We start from the raw sequence: 16,192 nt of genomic DNA on the forward strand, positions 1-16,192 counted from the left end.
TCATGACAAGAAAGCATCTCTTTATTATTAAGCTTGAAACACACTGAAAGCATCACAAAGGACACACCGAATGCAGCTGTTGCATCGCTGCCCCCACCCCACTGACTCATTTAGCTGAAAAACAGCTGTCACCCAACAGCACATCTCTGTAAGCACACCTCATATTGAATGATTTCTTTTCTTTCTTGGAGCGAGCGGGTGAGTATTTTTGTTTTGGTGCTGAATGAAAATTGACCATTTGACCAATCTGAGCAAGCAGACCAAAACTGATTTGGAAAAAAGTAATCTGAATTGAATTTTTAACCCACCAACAAATGACACTTGAAGCAGATTTGAGAAAAAAGAAAACTATTGACTGTTCAGACTTGTAACATGGAATCAGAATCAAATCAGATATGCACATAAATCTGATTTTTACTGGCAGTCTGAATAAGCCATCAAGCAGTTTACCACAATCTCCTTTCCGTCTAAAGTTGGACATCCTCACATGACAGCCAAAACACTCTGACTCCATGAAGATCAAAGAGGGGTCCTTCATGTCATTCCTCTCTTTTGACTTTACATCATTAAGGCCCTGGGCTTTAGAACACATTAGCACTTGTGTTTAGTGAGGCCTCTGTTTTTTTGTTTTTTTTTTAATATACAAGAGGCCAAATACAATTCTTAAAAGTCCTCAAGTATGACATCAGCCATCAGTAGATCTGAATGGGTTGAAAATAGTTTTACTCAGCTTCTCACTTGTTAATCACACCTCCAGTGGGCTATTATACATTTGTTGTGGCATGCTGTAAACTGGATAATACATAGTATGTGAACTATGAAGTGATAACCCCGCCACATGGGGTGTGCAGCCAGTACATTCTGAGTGCCGGTCCCAAGCCCAGATAAATGAGGAGGGTTGCGTCAGGAAGGGCATCCGGCGTAAAACAAGCCAACCCAACTATGCAGACTCAGAATCGAATTCCCATACTGGATCGGTCGCGGCCCGGGTTAACAACGTCCGCCACTGGTGCTATTGCCCAACAGGATGCCGGTGGAAATTGGGCTACTGCTGGGCGAAGACGACGAAGAAGAGAAGGAAAACATTGCCATGAACAGCGGGAGAAGAAGAAAACTAGAAGGGTGGAAATGAGAGTGGGGACTTTGAATGTTGGTAGTATGACTGGTAAAGGGAGAGTGCTGGCTGATATGATGGAGAGGAGAAAGGTAGACATATTGTGTGTGCAAGAGACCAAGTGGAAGGGAAGTAAGATCAGGAGCATCGGCGGTGGGTACAAGTTGTTGTACCATGGTGAGGACAGGAAGAGAAATGGTGTTGGGGTCATTTTAAAGGAAGAGTATGTTAAAAGTGTGTTGGAGGTTAAGCGAGTGTCTGACAGGGTGATGAGTGTGAAGTTGGAAATTGAAGGGGTGATGATGAATACCATCAGTGCATATGTACCACAGGTAGGTTGTGAGATGAAGGAGAAAGAAGATTTCTGGAGTGTGTTAGATGAGGTGGTGGAGAGTGTGCCCAAGCATGAAAGAGTGGTGATAGGAGCAGACTTCAATGGGCATGTTGGTGAAGGGAACAGACTTAGACTTAGACAACTTTATTCATCCCACCAGGGGCAATTAATTTCAGCAGCCTGCATACCGGCACATCACAAAAAAAACAAAAAAAAACATACTACATCCACATAAAATGTGCAACATACTACATCCACATACCCATACATCCACACCTTACAAGGAATTTAAAAGACGGATAGCAGAAGGAATAAAAGATTTTAACAACCGAGTCGTCCTGCAGACAGGTGAAACATAACGACGACCCGAAGGCAACAAAGAAAATTCACCTGCCAGCACATGTCCGGGAGAAGACAAAATACAATTTGCCTTCCTCACCATTTGCTGTTCACAAAAACTAGCTAGGTCTCTGGTTTCCACTCCAATGATCCTTGAACATGTCTTTGTGATACTATGCAAGCTACTTTTATCTTTCAGTGCCAGGCTAGGAAACCAGCAGATGAAAGAAAAACATAAAAGACTTTCAATAAAGGACTGATAAAAACGACCCATAATAACAGAACTGACAGAGAAGGACTTCAATTTGCGAAGGAGGTACACTCTCTGTTGCCCTCGCTTCACAATGTCTGCCGTATTTACGTCGAATCTCAACTTCTCATCAAAAAAAGTGCCCAGATATTTATATGCAGGAACTTTTTCTACAGCTTTCCCATGAATAATGCTGTCTATAGCAAACCCTTTGTTACGTCTAAAATCAATTATAAGCTCCTTCGTTTTAGATACATTTAACTCCAAGCGATTTGTATCGCACCATGAAACAAAATCAGCAAGGGCCTCCCCATGTCCTGACTCCTCTCCCTGAAGAAGGGACAGCAGAGCAGTATCATCAGAGAACTTAACTAAATAGCTGCGTTGCCTGACACTTCTGCATTCATCTGTATATAAGATGAAAAGCAAGGGGGAAAGAACACAGCCCTGTGGTGAGCCTGTGGACAAAACTAAGGAGTCTGAAATGCATCCATTTACCAAAACTCTCTGTCTCCTATTCGTTAAAAAGTGGAAAAAGAGGTGATGAGGAAGTAATGGGTAGAATGATATCAAGGATAGGAATGGGGAAGGACAGATGGTAGTTGATTTTGCAAAAAGGATGGAAATGGCTGTGGTGAATACCTACTTTAAGAAAAGGGAGGAGCACAGGGTAACATATAAGAGTGGAGGAAGGTGCACACAGGTGGACTACATTCTTTATAGGAGATGCAAGCTAAAAGAAATCACAGACTGTAAGGTGGTAGCAGGAGAGAGTGTCACTAGACAGCATAGGATGGTTGTTTGTAGCATGACTTTAGAGGTAAAGAAGAAGAAGAGAGTGAGAGCTCAACAAAGGATCAGATGGTGGAAGCTGAAGGAGGAAGACTGTTGTTGACAGAGCTGGAAAGGATGTGCAGCAGGTTAGGGTGGTAAAAGATGCACATGGTAATGTGCTGACAAGTGAGGAGTGTGTGCTGAGAAGGTGGAGGGAATATTTTGAAGAGCTGATGAATAAAGAAAATGAGCGAGAGAAAAGGCTGGATGATGTTCCTGTTAAAAGGGAGTTTTTCCTTCCCACTGTTGCCAAGTGCTTGCTCATAGGGGGTCGTTTTGACCGTTGGGGTTTTTCATAATTATTGTATGGCCTTGCCTTACAATATGGAGCGCCTTGGGGCAACTGTTTGTTGTGATTTGGCGCTATATAAGAAAAAAGTTGATTGATTGATTGATGTGGTGAGAGTAAATCAGGAAGTACAAGAGATTAGCAAGGAAGAAGTGAGGGCTGCTATGAAGAGGATGAAGAGTGGAAAGGCAGTTGGTCCAGATGACATTCCAGTGGAGGCATGGAAATGTCTAGGAGAGATGGCAGTAGAGTTTCTAACCAGATTGTTTAATAAAATCTTGGAAAGTGAGAGGATGCCTGAGGAGTGGAGACGAAGTGTGCTGGTTCCTATTTTCAAGAACAAGGGTGATGTGCAGAGCTGCAGTAACTACAGAGGCATAAAGCTGATCAGCCACAGCATGAAGTTATGGGAAAGAGTAGTAGAAGCTAGGCTTAGAAAACAGGTGAAGATCTGTGAGCAGCAATATGGTTTCATGCTGAGAAAGAGCACTACAGATGCAATGTTTGCTCTGAGAATACTGTTGGAAAAGTACAGAGAAGGACAGAAAGAGTTACATTGTGTGTTTGTGGACTTATGATAGGGTGCCAAGAGAAGAGTTGTGGCATTGTATGAGGAAGTCTGGAGTGGCAGAGAAGTATGTTAGGGTAGTGCAGGACATGTACAAGAATAGTGTGACAGCGGTGAGATGCGCAGTCGGAATGACAGACTCATTCAAGGTGGAGGTGGGATTACACCAAGGATCAGCTCTGAGTCCTTTCTTGTTTGCACTGGTGACGGACAGGTTGACAGATGAAACCAGACAGGACTCCCCATGGACTATGATGTTTGCAGATGACATTGTGATCTGTAGTGAGAGTAGAGAGCAAATTGAGTCTAGTCTGGAGAAGTGGAGATATGCTTTGGAGAGAAGGGGAATGAAAGTCAGTAGAAGCAAGACTGAGTACATGTGTGTGAATGAGAGGGAGCCCAGTGGAATAGTGCAGTTACAAGGAGTAGAAGTGGTGAAAGTAGATGAGTTTAAATATTTGGGGTCAACTGTTCAAAGTAATGGAGAGTGTGGTAGAGAGGTGAAGAAGAGAGTGCAGGCAGGGTGGAGTGGGTGGAGAAAGGTGGCAGGAGTGATTTGTGACCGAAGAATATCAGCAAGAGTGAAGGGGAAAGTTTACAAGACAGTAGTGAGACCAGCTATGTTGTATGGTTTAGAGACGGTGGCACTAACAAAAAGACAGGAGGCAGAGCTGGAGGTGGCAGAGCTGAAGATGTTGAGATTCTCTTTGGGAGTGACAAGAATGGACAAGATTAGGAATGAACATATCAGAGGGACAGCTCAGGTGGGACGGTTTGGAGACAAAGTCAAAGAGGCGAGATTGAGATGGTTTGGACATGTGCAGAGGAGGGACCCAGGGTATATAGGGAGAAGAATGCTGAGGATGGAGCCACCAGGCAGGAGGAGAAGAGGGAGGCCAAAGAGGAGGTTTATGGATGTGCTGAGGGAGGACATGCAGGTGGTTGGTGTGACAGAGGAAGATACAGAGGACAGGGTGAGATGGAAACGACTGATCTGCTGTGGCGACCCCTAACGGGAACAGCCGAAAGACAAAGAAGAAGAATATTATCAGCATCTGCCGAACACAGAAGCAACTCTGAATTATGAAGTGATGATCAAGGTGAATATGTGCATTCCATGGGCTAATCTGAGGACAAGATAATAGCTAAAACTTTATTACATTAACTTGACATTTCCAGTTACAGTGCATTGTGTGTCACACTGAGTCCCACTGGAAACACATCATTCTCTTGTCCATCACTCTGATGTAAGCACAGAAAATGAGAGCTCACTGTGACCGTCTACTTGTTGAAACTACTGTTGACACACATACCTGGTGCATCATTGTTTGTAATATTCCAGTAAAGTGTAGAAGGCCATGACATTACCCATGGTTGCGCTGCATTCTCAGGTTTGATTGATTCACAGTGGTTATTATCTGAGGTCCACGGATGCACTGGCACATCTATGTGTACTTTTCATCGGGTTAATAGATCAGCAATGAAAGATTGAGGACTTCTTGAAACTACCTATTTTCCCTGGAGACCATCTTTGACTCACAGCCAATCTGAGAGGCCAGAGAAGGTCACATGGTGTCCCATTAATTGGTTTGTCTGTATGTAACCTTTGACTGATATTTTTAACTTAAGTTTGAGCAGTATGCAAATTCCCAAAATTTGGAAATCGGCTTTTGTCACACCATTATTCAAAGGTGGTGACCCAACAATTTTAAATGATATAGGCCAATTTCAAAACACTGCATCTTATCAAAAATTTTGGAATCCTTAATAAATAAACAGCTGAAAGAATTTTTGTATTCCAACAACATTTTATGCCATTTCCAGTCAGGTTTTAGGAAAGGTCATAGTACCATAACAGCAACATTAAAGGTGATCAATGATATCTCGACAGCTCTTGACAACAAGCAACATTGTGCAGCGCTTTTCATTGATTTATCAAAAGCTTTTGATTCTGTAAATCATATTTTACTCAAAGAGAGATTGATCAGTATTGGACTATCTGAAAAGGCACTTGGATAGATCTGTATTTATCTCACTGACAGGTTCCAATGTATTAAAACAGATAATATTTATTCTAATATTCTTTCATTAAGTAAAGGAGTGCCCCAAGGCTCTGTTTTGGGGCCACTCCCATTTACTATCTATGTGAACAATGTTGGCCAGGATCTTGTGGACACCAATTACCATTTTTACGCTGATGATATGGTTACAGTTTTGCAAAAACTCTTAGTGCTAGTGTTTTTACATTACAGAATGCTTTTAACATAGTTCAAAACATGTTTCTACAACTGGATATTTCTTTAAATGCAAATGAGAGCAAGTTGATGTTATTTTCATAAACAAAGAACAATCTGCAGATATGTCCTCCAATTGTCACCCTTCAAGGGGCAGAAATCAAAAGAGTTAAATCTTTTAAATATTTTAATAGATGACAGTCTGAACATTTCGTTAGGAAATTGAGGCTGAAAATTGGTTTTTACTTCAAAAACCAAATAACCAAATAGGCTATGGTTTTTCCTTCAATGCAAAAAAGAAACTTGTAGCTGCAACATTTTTACCCTTTCTGGATTATGGTGACCTCATTTATATGAATGTCTCAGTTCAAGTATTGAAATGACTGGATTCTGTTTATCATGCTTCATTGTGGGTTACAAACTGTAAGCCTTGCAAACACCACTGTGAACTTTACACACGTGTGGGCTGGCCAGCACTGGAGAATCGTGGACTCAGTCACTGGTATGTATTCATTTATAAGGGTATTCTGTGTCTGCCACCTTCATATTTGTGTGAATATATTCAAGCAAAAGCGGTTGGACTGTACTCTTTGCGCTCACAAGATGCATTGCTATTGTCTGTACCAAGTGTCTGTACAGAAGCTGGTAAGGTGGCATTTCAGTATCCTGCCCCCACAACATGGAATAATTTACAAAAAGACTGGAAATTAAAGGAACTGGCTTCAGTAGGCCAGTTTAAACTTTTGCTCAAAGGTTTGGAAATGAAAGCCATGGTTTGTGATTGTTTTTAAATAGTCTTATGAAATTGTTACTAATGTTCTGAATTGTTGTGAGCTGTGCCGCTGTTTTGGCCAGGACTCACTTGGACTTTCCTGGTTAAATAAAGGTTAACAAAAAGTCACAGTTAGTATAGCCTGTCTTTGTGAAAGGCTATACTTTGGCTGAGTGTCTATAGTGGGAGATCCTCATTTAAAAGTGAGACAAAAAACTGAGTGACTGTGAAAGAAGTGCAAGAGTGAGAAAAGCAACCAAAACACCCAGACATCCCAGAAGAAGTTACAGGCTTATGTGGCTGTGATTGGAGAAATTATGCACAGTGCAAGCTTTGCATTTTGTAACACCAGTTATCCATCTTCATGATGAAGTGGTATAGAGGAGGATTTTCTTAAAAAGAAGACCTGAAAGTTTTGCTACAAATTGCCAGAAGGTACATCTGAGATGCAAGTGTGGATTTGATCTGTTTTGGTGAAAGAAAATCCTTCTCTGCTCTACTCCACTATGAAGCCAAGATTAGTGATGCAAAATACAAAGTTTGCACTGTGCACAATTTCTCCAATCACAGCCACATAAGCCCTTAACTTCTCCTGGGTTGTCTGGGTGTCTTGGTGGCTTTCCTCACTCTTCTCCTTCTTGCACAGTCAGTCACTTTTTGAGAACTGTCTACTCCATGCAGATTTACCATAAAGTGCCATACTGTTTGTATTTCTTTGTAATTAATGTAAATAAAGTCCATGACATATTCAATGGCAGCTTTACCATCAGAGAGCCTTGTCCAAAAATACCACAAAAGACCCCAAGCTGTCGTTGATGTTAAAGGGGCAATACACAGTATTAAGAACAGGGGTATGTAAACCTTTGATCAGGTTGATTTGGGTAGTTCTTTTGTCATTTTGATTTAAAAAGAGGAAACAGTTGTTTGACAATAAATGGCTTCACCAAACCATTAACCATGAGTGAAAAAAAGTTTTTGTGTTGTCATTCATATTCTTTTAAAAATGGCCAAAAAAGCAAAAATTCTGCCAGGGTATGTAAACTTTTGAGCACAACAGTAGTTAAGGAATTATGTTTAGCTATTTATCATACTGTATATCAGGGGAGGTTTGCTTGTTATGCTCAAAGAGCCACGTGCTCTGTGAAGGCTTCTTTCTGCTTTATTTCTCTTTTGTCAGACATAGTTTGAGGGAATCCACTTAAGAACACGTTTGAAACAAATGGACCTGTTTTTTTTTTTGTGTGTGTGTATATATATATATATCAGGGGTGGAGTTATGGGTGGGCCCGGATGTACACAGGCCCAGCCACATTGATAGACTGCCCACCCAGGGAGATTCATGATTTTTTAAATATATAATTTGCTTTAAAAGTTTCATGTTTTTTTCATGAACACTTATAATTTAATAGCCTACACAAAAAAATAAAACCAAACTTCATCTTTCACGTGATTGACTGATGTCTCACGACACAGAAGGCGGGTTATTGTGGTACTGGAGCAGGTGGATACAGCTATTGAACAATGGCTAAACAGTTATCTTTGAGCCACTTTAAAAAAAAAAACACATTGTCTACAGACTAAAGAAAATTCGGACCAGGCTGTGGAAGAGGCTGATCGTCACAAGGTATTTATTGGCTCAGGGAATGAGGGAAAACTAGCTACGACCCACAGACCACCACTGGCAGTATCTAATGCAGGGGTGGCCAAGTTTGGTCCTCGAGAGCCACATTCCTGACACTTTTAGTTGTCTCCCTGCTCCAACACACCTGAATCCAATGAAAGACTCGTTAGCAGACTTTTAATGAGCCTTTCATTGGATTCAGGTGTGTTGGAGCAGGGAGACAACTAAGAGCATCAGGCATGTGGCTCTTGAGGACCGAACTTGGCCACCCCTGATCTTATGAGTCGATCTAGATACCTTTGGATTTATCATTGATGGAGGAACCAGCCACTCAACCCAAGCTGATAAGATTCCCAGCTACTGTAATAGGTGGAAAACTGCAGTCATTCAATGCCAACTGGTATGGGAAGCACAAATGGATTGAGTACAGTAAAGAATAAGATGCAGTGTTTTGTAAAGCTTACAGACATTTTCCGGAGATGCACACAGAGACTACTTTTATAAGAGGTGGCTACAAAAACTGGAAACGCCTGTGACAAACACGAGTGTAGTAAGCTGAATTCCATTGCACTAACAAAACTGGAGTCATTCAGGAGCAGCCACGGGACAGTGTTGAACCATCTGCACGGTGATGCGCTGGCATTTGTGAAGAGAAACCGGGAACATGTCAAGGTTGCCCTGGACATTGCTATATTGTGTGCCAAGCTTGAAATCCCACTTAGGGGCCACAGAGGACATGCTCAACAAGGGTCATTTTTTGGAGCTTTTTAAGTTTGTGTCAAAATATGCACCAGAAATTAAAAACCGAGTGAAGGAACTGCCATGAAATGCCACACTGATGAGCCACCAGGTTCAGGATGAGCTGCTTGAAGCTGCAGCATCAATCATGCTTGGTAAGTTAAAGACTGAAGTGCATGGACAATATTTTGCAATGCTTGCAGATGAGCACGAGATCTGTTAGAAAAGTATCCGACCTTTTTATTTTTTGCAAAAACCTGATGGATTTGAATCACGTGTGCTCGCATGAGCCAACCTTGAACCTTCGTGCGCATGAGTGATTTTTTTCACGCCTGTCGGTTGCGTCATTTGCTTGTAAAAGAGTTGCAGCGAAATTCATCGGCACAAAGCTGAAGTCTCACAGGACATGTTGTGACATGCCCACCTCTTCCACCATTCGGAAGATTCAGATGGCTTTCGGTGGCTTTTCAGTCGTGTGACTATCTGAGAAATTGTGGACGAGGTGAGCATGTCACAACATGTCCTGTGAGACTTCAACACGGAGGCACTTTTGCTGCGCCATCAGCTTCGTGCCAAAGCCATCGGCATGAATTTCGCTGCAACTCTTTTCATGGCAAAATCTTCTGTCACAGTGGAATGTACCGAAAAAGTGCTGATGTCCACCTCTTCCACAATTTCTCGGATAGTCACACGACGCTCCCACACCACCACAGCATTCACTTTGGAATGATCTGGTCATTTCAGCGTGTTGATGGCCGACCGGAGCGCAGAGCTCTCTCCACCATTGTGCAGACGTCTTTAAACCGGTTGTACCGCTCCTTAATCTGTGTGATGCCCAGAGGATCGTCACCGAAAGCCGTCTGAATAATCCGAATGGTTTCCACCTGGCTGTTGCCAGTTTCTGACAAAATTTGATGCAGTCGCGCTGCTCCAGTCGTTCCGCCATTTCCTTGCAAAGAAAAAATGATGAGAGACTCCACCCATCCTCACACAAAGGCTGCTTACAAGCAAATGATGCAACCGACAGGCGTGAAAAAAAAAAAGGTTCAAGGTTGGCTCATGCAAGCACACATGATTCAAATCCATCAGGTTTTTGAAAAAAATAAAAAGGTCGGATACTTTTCTAACAGAACTTGTATAAAGATCTGGCAAAATGAGAGTTAACTGCTGTTTATGTCAGATTAATTTATGGAGTGTTCAAAGAGTGGGCAGTGGGCTTTGTCGAGGCCACAGATTTGTCTTCCCAAAGACTATCATGGAAGATCCTGGAGGTCCTTCATCCACTTGAACTGGATCCTACTCTCCATGTCAGGTTCTGTTTTGATGGAGCATCTGTTATGTCGGGACACAGGGGAGGAGTTCAGGTTGTCCTGAGAGAACATTTCCCGAAAGCCATTTATGTACATTGTAACTTCTTATCGGCTTAACGTAGTGTTGTGCAGTGCAGCCAAAGAAACTGGGCATGTTAGCACCTTTTTTGACATTGTGAATCAAATCAAATTTCTTCATGGGGGCTTAGCGACACGCTCGGTTTATTGAGATCCAAAAGGAAATGCACCCCGACCATCAGAGCATGGAACTGGAGCGACCGAGTGACACCAGATGGAGCTCAAAATCTGGGTTGGTGCACAAGATACTGAAATTGTTGGATGTGTTACTGGAGGCTCAAGCTGAATGTGCAGAAATGAGTGGACAAACTAAAAAAGAAGCAGAACAAGTGTTGCAAAAATGTTTGAAAACAGTGATTTTGCCACAAAGGGGCTGCAGAGCTCAACAATCCCTTATACGAGGTCTATTAGAAAAGTATCCAACCTTATTATTTTTTTCAAAAACCATATGAATTTGAATCACGTGTGATTGTGTCAGACAAGCTTGGATCCTCGTATGCATGCGTGAGTTTTTCCACGCCTGTCGGTTGCGTCATTCGCCTGTGAGCAGGCTTTGAGTGAGGAGTGGTCCAGCCCCTTTGTCGTCGTTTCATTGCCAGGAAATGGCGGAATGATTTGGGCTTTTTTTCCATCAGAATTTTTTCAGAAACTGTTACAGACTGGCAGCTGGAAACCATTAGAAAAATTTATCTGGCTTTCGGTGAAAATGTTACGGGCTTGGTAGAGAATAAGGAGTGTTACTGTCGCTTTAAGGACGGCCCCCAGTGGCTGTGGGGCGCGCAGCACTCCGAAGCCGCCATCGACAGGCTGAACGACCATTTAATTTCTAAACGGATGGCTGTCTGGATCCGTGACCATCATGTGCCATTTCTCTGGTTATCACAAGAGCTGGACATCAACCATTTTCCAGCAGATTTCACTTTTAACAAGAGATTTTGTCACGGAAAGCCGAGCGGAGGCTTCGCGCGTCACGATGGATTCGCTACTGGAGCAAGACAAAACCACCTCCGTTTTGGTCTCACAGGATACCTTTGAGATGGCGTTCAGACAGCTATCGGTGCTTTTTCCATCAAGTGATTATCTGAGAAATTGTGGATGTGCCTGGACATGCCAGAACATGTCCTGTGAGGCTTCATCACGGCGTTGCTGTGCGCCATGCGGCACCGCCGCGACGCGCGAAGCCTCTGCTCCTCTTTCCATGACAAAAACTCCTGTAACAGTGGAATGTGCTGTTCATTTCCAAACTGGACGCTGTGTTTTATCCGGGACGTCGTCTGACTAGCACAGGAATTGTGAAAAGACGTGGACATCAGCACTTTTTCAGCACATTGAGACAGACGTGCGGAGGAATTCCGCGCATCGCGGCGGTGCCACATGGCGCAAAGCAACACCGTGATGAAGCCTCACAGGACATGTTCTGGCATGTCCAGGCACATCCACAATTTCTTGGATAATCACTCAATAGAAAAACCACCGACAGCTGTCTGAACGCCATCTCAAAGCCGTCCTGTGAGACCAAAACGGAGGTGGATTTGTCTCGCTCCATGGCACACGATGGTCACGGATCCAGACAGCCATCTGTTTAGAAATGAAATGGTCGTTCAGCCTGTCGATGGCGGCTTCAGAGCACGGCGTGCCCCACAGCCACTGGGGGCCGTCCTTAAAGCGACAGTAACACTCCTTATTCTCTACCAAGCCCGTAACATTTTCACCGAAAGCCAGATAAATTTTTCTAATGGTTTCCAGCTGCCAGTCTCTAACAGTTTCTGAAAAAATTCTGATGGAAAAAAAAGCCCAAATCATTCTGCCATTTCCTGGCAATGAAACAACGATGAGGGGGCTGGACCACTCCTCACTCAAAGCCTGCTCACAGGCGAATGACGCAACGGACAGGCGTGGAAAAACTCACGCATGCACACAAGGGTTCAAGCTTGTCTGACGCAATCACACGTGATTCAAATCCATATGGTTTTTGAAAAAATAATACGGTCGGATACTTTTCTAATAGACCTCGTAGAAATGCTGAAAGCTGCATATGTGACTTTCCGATTCTGATTTAGATGGCGACTTTGAAAACAAAAACAACAGACCGAAGAATTAATGGAAAAGCACAAGATAGCTAACTGGGATGTGGCTGCCTCTCGTGAGCACAGCTGCCTTTAAAGTTTCACACTTGTGTTGTCACCACAACACTAGGGAAAAATCAGCTATCAAAAGTAACAATGAAAAAAAGCTCTGGACAGGCAGATATCAGAGTTAAACTGCCGATTTAAACAGGACACTAAACAGGACTCATAAGAGCATCGGCCTCTTTTGAACATGGATCTGCCACTTTTGGTGACAGTGACATTTTAAAGGCTCCATGTGACTTGTATAGGATTGAAATAGCTGATGCCAAACATACTGTGTTCACTCAGCACATCAGAAAGGAAACTGATCGGAACAACTTCCCAACACTGATGGAAATACTGGACAGCTGCCCTCTGGACATTTTTTCCAATATGAACAGTCTGTTTAGGGCCATCATAACGCTCCCTTTGACCTCCTACAGCGTCAAGAGACTTTTCTCCGCCAAAAACAGGATCCAGACGTGCCTGAGATCATCCATGCTGACTGGATGCCTCAAAAACTTGACACTTTTGTCATTTGAAAAATGACTGACAGTTCAGATTATGATGACATAATCAATGCGTTTAACTCAAAGCTCAGAAGACTCCGCCTTGTGTAAAAACTGCCGGTAAGACAGTGACTTTATTTCATGTATTCTTGCCTGCCGTGGCATGTTATGATTGTGTTTGTGTAAGTTTCACGCTTCAGCCCAGGTGAGCTGACGTCAAGCTGTCCAAATGTTTTCCTGGTGTGGAAATGAGGATGAAAATTTAAGATAAAATGAATGAGTGATATTTGTTTGCTTGTTTGATTGTTTTAGGGATTGTTTTAGGGAGCTGTGATCTCTATTGGTACAGCGGACCAGTTATAACAGTTAGGGGAGACCGGTGCTGTTTGTAACAGTGTTCAAAGCTGGAGCCATGGTGGTATTTTGATCATAAAATACTGGAGGAGTTTCAACTTGATTTCAGTTGACACATAATGAGGATCAGCCCACAGAAGTGAAATATTATTTGAAGTATTCCACAGTTTAAAATGAATGATTTGCTCAGTTATTTAAAACAACAATAAAAAAATTAAAATAGCAATTTACATGTTTTTTTTAAGAAATTCTAACTCACCCACTACTAAGTTCACACAAGACACTTATAGTCAGACTAACTCAAGTTTAGCAAAGCATTTAATTAAGTGGTTTTGTATACTTACACTGTCTCTCTCTCTCTCTCTATCTCTCTTTCTCTCTCTCTATACCTCTTTCACTCCCTCTCTTTTTTGGAAGGTGGTGTGAACATTGTCATATGTACATAATGTTCTTTTGTCAATTGAGGAATTTTTCCATATTTTGAATGAGTGTAATTTTGCTGATATTTTCTATTCTGTTAAGGTCAGAGTCATTGTGAACCCCAGGATCTGTTTGGCTGAAGATGATGGCAGTGCAGTACAGTTTGGTGTACTGTGTGTAATTGGTGTCAAATGGTGAAATGTTCTTTGCTCAGGAACTTGAGTGTTGGATTGTATTTGATACTGTTCCTTTCCAAAGTATAGATGAGGCCTAATATAGCTGTAAATGGTTAACTTTATCTGTGAAACTGCAGATTTTGAGAAGGACATGAAATGATTATTGTGGAATTGTAGTAAATTTCCGATTGTTCATTTAAATGCCTGTACTGGACTAGACAGGGAAATCTATTGGCACACCAGCCCCAATAAGATTTCCTTTCATGAGCTGCCACTGATCAGGAAGATTGTGCGCACTGAACTGTCCAAGGTGCTAAACTGGAGCAGAGGAGCTCTCCTTCTCCCATGTACAGAAGTGTGAAGTTTGGTGCTATTAGCTATGTAACCAGAAAAAACAAACAAACAAACAAACAAAAAAAACATGTCGCTCGTTGAATAGCAACAAAACAGTTGTGGAATATAGGTTTTTACTGTATATCCTCTCACAGGTAGATATTCTTTGTACCATAGGCAATTTACAGTAGCCCAACAGATTTTATTATATCATAAAACGTTTACATACACATCTCATATCAGCTTTAAAAATAATAAGGCCCATCATGGGCCATGTTCTGGTATGTATACTGCATTGTCTCTTCACTGGTGCCTGCCAGGCTTGCACTGGCAAATCTGAGCAGAAATGCCTGGTGACATCACATACAGTGGGGACATTTATTTATTTATTTTTATTGTTTTGCTTTATCTTTGCGTGTCAGTAAAAAAAAAACAAAAAAAAAAACAACACATGCTGAGACTATTCATGAATACAATTTTATGCAGCATAAAACAGTGAGTAAGTCCCTTTGGCTCCCTTGTTTTCAGTTGGAGTCGCCACAGCAGATTCAACACAGCCATGAAAAACACAACTAATTTTAAAAAAGAAAAAGCATTGCAGAGACTGAAAGAAAGTCACGTGACTGTTGTCCGGTTCAGAAAACTTACTTTTGTCCTCTTTTACCGCTCCGGCGTGCCACATGGAAAAACTCTGGATAATACAAAACCAGAGTACCACACAAAAAACTTTGGATTATAGAAAGACCTTGGCGGACATAATTAAACTCTCAAAATCTAGAAAAATGGTAAGAGGCAGAGAATACAAGTGGCTTTAAGTCCCATGTGAAGTTTTCACAGTCAGTGATGATTTGAGGTGCCATGTCATTTGCTGGTGATGGTGTAGTCTGTTTTATCAAATCCAAAGCCAAGGCACCTGTCGACCAGGAGATTTTAGGGACTTTATGCTTCCACCTGCTGACAAACTTTAAAAGGAACCCCAACTATAAATACATGTTTATTCTATATGACTTGTTGTGATATTAGTAACATAACTATGGGACAGAATTTGCAAAAATAATGTCAAGTTTTATGATATTTTAAGAAACTTTATTTCTACATAGGTCGCCATTGTTGTTTGTAACGCAATGCATTCTGGGTAGTGATGTCAAACGGGGGCAGAGCTTCCCGTGTTTACATTACAACTAGAGGCGATTAGCAACGATGAGCTCCTCTGTTCACCCTTTTCAGTTCGAACCAGAGCGTGATCTGTGAGGAAGTGTGAGGAAGAGAACTTTGAAAATACTGTCAGAAATGAAGATCAGCGCTCTGATCAAGCAAGAGTTGGCCATTGTAGGTGGTGTCTGTGTGGGGGATGCTTGCCGATGCCGACAGAGAAAGAGAGCGTCTGCTGCTCTTTCGCGTGTTTTAGTCCTATTTTCACTAGTTACTCATGGACGATTTTTCTTCTTGTGGGGAAATATGACAGGCACTGCATCTGGTTTAAGACGTCGTTTGTATCCAGAAACACCAACAAGCTCCCTCATTAGCTGAGGTCAATGAAAAGCCTCAAATGCATCCACGTTGAAGTGACATGAGCACAGCCGCGGGTATTTCAGCAACTGCACTCTTCCACAAGCATCCTCCCACTTTTTCCTTAACTTTATTTCTTTTGGAAAGCAATGAAGGCTTACCTCGCTTTCTTTGTTGCCCTTAGACTGAAAATTGCATCCAAAAGCTGCGCAATGTGGCATTTTATCTCGGTAGAAGAACTAGCTTTTACACTGTTTTCGCTTGCATGAAAGATTTCAGAAACCTTTCCACATCATCATCCC

The 16,192-nt window shown here is 42.2% G+C and overlaps 1 protein-coding gene across 1 annotated transcript in view; it reads right to left on the reverse strand.

Annotated features, from left to right (window-relative positions):
• Positions 1-16,192, reverse strand: part of ctnna2 (catenin (cadherin-associated protein), alpha 2) — a 1,141,281-nt gene that overhangs the window by 230,975 nt on the left and 894,114 nt on the right. The gene's annotated exons all lie outside the window — the stretch shown is intronic.

The sequence above is a fragment of the Thalassophryne amazonica genome, chromosome 15, assembly GCF_902500255.1.
Source record: "Thalassophryne amazonica chromosome 15, fThaAma1.1, whole genome shotgun sequence".
Classification (NCBI taxonomy): domain Eukaryota; kingdom Metazoa; phylum Chordata; class Actinopteri; order Batrachoidiformes; family Batrachoididae; genus Thalassophryne; species Thalassophryne amazonica.